The sequence below is a fragment of the Frankliniella occidentalis genome, unplaced genomic scaffold, assembly GCF_000697945.3.
Source record: "Frankliniella occidentalis isolate FOCC.00 unplaced genomic scaffold, Focc_3.1 Scaffold318, whole genome shotgun sequence".
Classification (NCBI taxonomy): Eukaryota; Metazoa; Arthropoda; class Insecta; order Thysanoptera; family Thripidae; genus Frankliniella; species Frankliniella occidentalis.
In genome coordinates, this window is record NW_026267443.1 from 90,130 (window position 1) to 95,380 (window position 5,251).

The following is a 5,251-nucleotide window of genomic DNA, read 5'->3' on the forward strand; positions in this document are numbered from 1 at the left end:
GGGGGGGACCGGGAAGTAGCCGGGACCCAACAGCCCGCCCACCACCGCCCAGGTAAACTTGCTCGAGTCGCTGTTTGCCTAACCCAGTCACTCTCACTGCCCTGGTGCGGCCCGGCGCGACAGAGACTGCCGCCGCTTTACTCGGCGAGGGCGAGTGGGTGAGACAGTGTGGTTACTTTCCTTTGCGTGGGGTGGGGGCGGGTTGGTCGTCGTGGTTGACGGCGTGCTCGTTGTTTGGCGCGCCGGGGGTCGCCGATGACCGCCGCCCCGATGACCCGTCGCTATACGGCTGTGCAATTTTTCACTTTCGATATCGCGGCTCAATATATCGACCAAAGTATCGAACATCGGATCGAGTCTTGATGATGTCGATAGTATCGGAATTAATTATTTGAACCACATACAGGGTGGCCGCTCTGCCCCGTCTTTTTAAAAGAGGTAGACTAGCCCGCCCGCACGACGTCTCCAGTCCCCTCTCACCTCCCCTCTCCGTCTGCAAGCGGGCTAGTCTACATTTTCAAAATGACGGGGCAGAGCGGCCACCCTGTATCGAGACATATCGAGAAACAATATGGACTGGAATGGCCGATACTTACATCGCGATATATCGTGGTATCGAGCAACCTCGATATTTCGATATCCGCAGGCCTAGAAAGTCCTCCTTCACCTCTTCCTGCACCGTTTACCCCAATCTCACCATGAACTGCACATTTTCCTCGTGGTGGACGTAGGTAGATCAAAGCAGGGGGGGGGGGGGCTACATTGTGGTCACAACCGTACTGACCTGTGTGAACGCTGCGCATCGGAGCAGATATCTACGAGGGCTGCGGAAACCCTCCCAAGCGTGACCAAATTTTGTAACAGACCGCGTATATGTTCATCACCGTACAGCTTTGTGATGTCTTGCTCGTCGCCCCTCCCCCCCCCTCTCTTTCACCCCTTCCGTCCTTTTGATTTTTTTTTCCTTTTTGCAACCGGCTTGATGGAACGTTGTGCAAACAGAGCGCCTCTCCCACTCAACGTGTGTGTAACGGCGAGGTGCGAGCGGCGAGCGGCTTGTCGCGCCTGCCGCGTCAAACCGACACGCGAGCGCGCCAGGAGGGAAGCCAGATGAGAGCGGCAGAAAAAAAAAAGGCCAGAGAGAGAGAGGCCTCTCTGACTGACACGGAGCTGTGAAAAGCTGTTGCCGCTTGCTTTGTTGCGGTCCGTTTGGAGCCGGAGACGCTGCTGCGGGGACGAGCGGCAGCGAGGTGGCGGCGGGCTGCTTGATTGCTGCTGGAGGACGCGGGCGGAAAAAACAGAAAAAGTCAATCCACCTGGCGCAGGCCCTGGCCTGGGCTGGCGGCCGGTACGCCTAACCCCAACCCCAACCACACCGCTTTAAGAAGGCACCTGCCCCGTCCCGTCCTGCTCCTCCCCGCGCCCCGCCCCGCCGTGGCCAGCGGAGGGAGTCGTCCCGGCCCTCCTGTTGCTCGGCGCTAACGACGTAGTGCTCGACACAAAAAGACACACCCCCTAGGTGCGTCCCCGTTTGGAGGCTGTGTGCGTGCGTAAGTGTGTGTGTGCGCGCGCGGTATTTAAAAGTGCGAGCAGAGCAAAGCCGTTAAATGTCAGGTTTTGCCTTACGTGTGTTTCTGAGCGAGAGAGTCATATGTTTCCATAGGAAGAGTGAGAGAGAAAGAGAGAGGGGGGCACCACCCTGCTGCCTGCCCTGCATGTCAGTGTGGTGAGTGGAGTGGAACATTCCAGCCTGCATCCCCGCATGTGCTTAGCGCGGGGTGCCGGTGTAGCCTCCCCTCCTCCTCCTCCCCCTGGACGCCCACGTTTACCCTCGCGTCGCACACAACTGAAAGAAGGGACAAGCGCTCGCTCCGGTGCGGTGCGGTGCGGTGCGGTGCGGCCCCCGGCCCCGCCTATCAGCTTTCAGCCTCAGTAGCGGCCGATGATGGTAGGGGTGGCGATGGGAATAGGGGGGGGGGGGGGGTAATGACGGGAAAAGGCGACAGGTATGCCATTCTTTTTGCTCCGCCAGCGCAACCCCCCCCCCCTACCCTGCCTCCTCGCTCCAACTCCACCCGCACAGCGCGACGCGGAGCAGCCGAAGAATAAGAACAACAGTTCGAGTGCGGCAGACTGTCTATAGAAGAAGCAGGAAAGTATTCTCATAACTTTTTGAATACGTTTCTCAGATCGGCCGACCATACTTTGTGCATACCGTAAGTTGAGCGTTGTTATCTCTAATTATGTATTGTGTCAAGACTCAGTGAACGAAACCATATCATACCACATTTCGCGCTCTTGATACTATATGATTATCCAGACGATTGTGTTGTCTTTATTTCTAAACTAGTATACTGAAGAATATCAAAGAATGGTTAAATGTGTTGGCTAACGGCTAACGTGTACTCTTAGACAGCGAGTTTGGTCATCGGTGCAAATTCGATCCAGTGTCAACTGACCTCAAATTATGATGTATCATCTGCTTCATGATCCTATTTTATAACGGGACTTTTTATTCCATCGCCATGCCTTCCCTTTCCCTTCGCTCTCACGCTGCCCCGCGTCATCTCCATCTCCATTCCCAGAGGAGTCTGCCTAACCCACTTCTTACATCTCAATAACGACATTCCCCGCTCCCGTCACCGTCAGTGGTACGGCTCCGCGGCAGGCTCGGCGGTAAACTGTTTATGTGGCCCGGCTCCGACGCCGCGCCGGCCGTGAAACTGCAGCCCCTCCGTCCTCCCCACCACCACCGCCGTGCCGGGCTATAGCGCCTGTCGTGGGTGGGGTAGGCCGGCCGGCGTGCAGGCGTGCGCGGCCGAGCGCTGGGGTGCCTACCCGGTGGGCGCTCGCCGCAGCTGGGTGTGAGTGAGGGGCTACCCGAGGGGTCCTTCGCTCAGAAAAATCAGTGTACACCCTTTGAAAAAATCACGAAAAAATCATGAAAAAAATCACAAAAAAAATCTTAAAAAATTAACGAAGAGTTAGAAAAAACACACAAATAATCACAAAAAACCACAAAAATTCACAAAAATTTACAAAAATTCAACAGAAAATCACAAAAAATCAAGAAAACAGAAAAGATCGGCTTGTGAACGCTCCGGTTCGGTTACTGGGAGGTTCGGCTCGCCCTCTTTCCCATATGCTAATAATCTTTATAAGCAGGAGAGAGGCGAGTCCGAGGGAAAGCGAACCGAAACCCACCGGAGCAGCGTCCGAAACTCAGGTGGAGTAGTTCGCAAGCTGTGTGGGAGGGAGCAGGTTGCTCTTGCACCTATACCTCACTGCAAGAAAAACCTACAATTTGACAACAGTCTGGAGCTGTCAATTATTAACCAGTAGATGATTGTGAAATTTTCATTGTATATTGTGGGGTGAAAGCACTGGAATAACAATATGATATTGTTATTTCAAAGTAAAGCTGTATTGTACAGGAAGTATAGCTGTAGGTAATTCTCAAAGTGCTCCAGGTAGGTCCGCGGGTCTGCGTGGAGACTTGGAGACTTGGAGACTCTTCCCTCCTCCGTCCTCTTAGTTGGGGGTGAGGGGAAGCACCCCGCCCCGACCGGAGGGATTCATGCGTGGCGTCGTCGTGGTCCGTAGGACGAGCCGCCGCCTCGGCCGCGGCGGGAGGCCGGGCGAGCAGCAGGACAATCCCTGGGGGGATTCGCCACTAATCCCGAAGCGCGGCGCGCGCTGCACGGGCCGCGTTGTTGTGGTTTAATAAGCGTGCGTTAGCAGCGAGGAGGCCGGGCGGCGGGCCGGGCGGGGACCAGCCGCTTGCGCCCCGTCCGTTAATTGGCAACGCCCACGGACTGCTGCTGGATAGCGGGACAGCGCGGGACAAACGAGTTTTAAACCTAACTTGTCTGAGGAAAATTATTCCCCGCAGATTTTGGAGGAAATACTCCCAAGAAATGAGGTAAATCCCCCAAATTTTTTTTGAGGAGAGGCTTATTCCTCAAAATCTGAGGAGTTACTCTCCAACTACGGGAATTCCTGAAAGTTTTCCCCAATTCCCGAAAAAAACAAACAAAGGGAGCTTGTTCTTATCGTGAACACGTAGTAAGTGGATCGCGCCCTGACGCGCACGCATTCCGATTCCTCTGCCTGTCCAGGCCGCTGCGCGCTGCGCCTGCAGTTCCACGACTTCGCCCTGGCGACGGGCCCCGACTGCCGCGACTCGTACCTGGCGCTGCGCAACCACAAGTACTGCGAGGCCGACCTCCGGGGCACCAGCCACGGTGAGTACAGACTTAATGGCGCCTGCCATTATTTATCCGGCCGATACCGTCTGGACCCAAAGCCGCTTACCTCCACCTCCATATCTAGCGCGCCCGGGGCCCGGCGGGGCCTCCCCGGGGGCGGGGACGGTAGCCGTACACCGCCACACTACCCCTTCCTCTCTCGGGGCGGCCCACGCCCTGCCTCTTTTCCTCCTTTGCTCATCGACAGGAACAAGAGTCCTGGGTGTTCCTGTGTCTCTGCACGACTCATCTCTCTCTCTCCCCCCACCCCCTCTGCCCTCACGGTGAAAGCTGCTCCTTGATATCCAAAGGGCCATCGGAAGGCTTCTAGGACGGGATAGGAAAACAATGCATGGGGCGTCCTTGAATCGTTTCGATGAGCCTTAGACAACTAGGAAGAATTTTCACCGTTCTTGGTCGTACACGAGCGCACATGTGTTTACTTTGTCGTTACTTTGTGGCGCTGAAACAAAATCTCAGCCAGGGTCAACATTTTGAGAGAAGGAGATAAATGGGACACAAAAACAAAGTTATCGTGGGTGTGGGTAACCGATGTGATTGTGCTCCACAGGCTTGACCTTTGGTTCTTCATCGGCTATAGAGGTGCCGTACCGCCTCCGCAAGGACGTCGCCTTTGCTCGCTGGAACGCCTCCTACTCACAGCTTCCCTGCTGATACTTTTGGTGGTATTCTGCGTCGTGTTGAACTACAGGTGGCGTGTGGCGAGGTACCCAGTGTGTGTTGGTTGGCCTTAGAATTGAACTGCCGACTCTCTGACTTCCTACTTCTTTTCTTATTTATTGTCCAAATGTCATGTACAAATTCGATTTTAGTTCTGGTGTGCTGTGTAGAGTATATGGTGTGCGGTAGTCCTGTATTGTGTAACTTATTAATACAGTATAGCGGCGTTGGAGAGAAAATAAAAAAAAGTTCATATGCGTAACGTCACCAGAAACTTAACCATTTATTGCATTAGCAGGTATCACACCATTGTTTTCCTGTCT

The 5,251-nt window shown here is 54.7% G+C and overlaps 1 long non-coding RNA gene across 1 annotated transcript; it reads left to right on the top strand.

Moving 5' to 3' along the window:
- The first annotated feature begins 2,110 nt into the window (after positions 1–2,110).
- On the top strand, positions 2,111–5,195 carry LOC127751045 (uncharacterized). The gene is made up of 2 exons (XR_008011948.1): positions 2,111–4,244; positions 4,819–5,195. It is a non-coding gene; the product is annotated as an uncharacterized LOC127751045 (long non-coding RNA).
- The last annotated feature ends 56 nt before the right edge of the window (positions 5,196–5,251 follow it).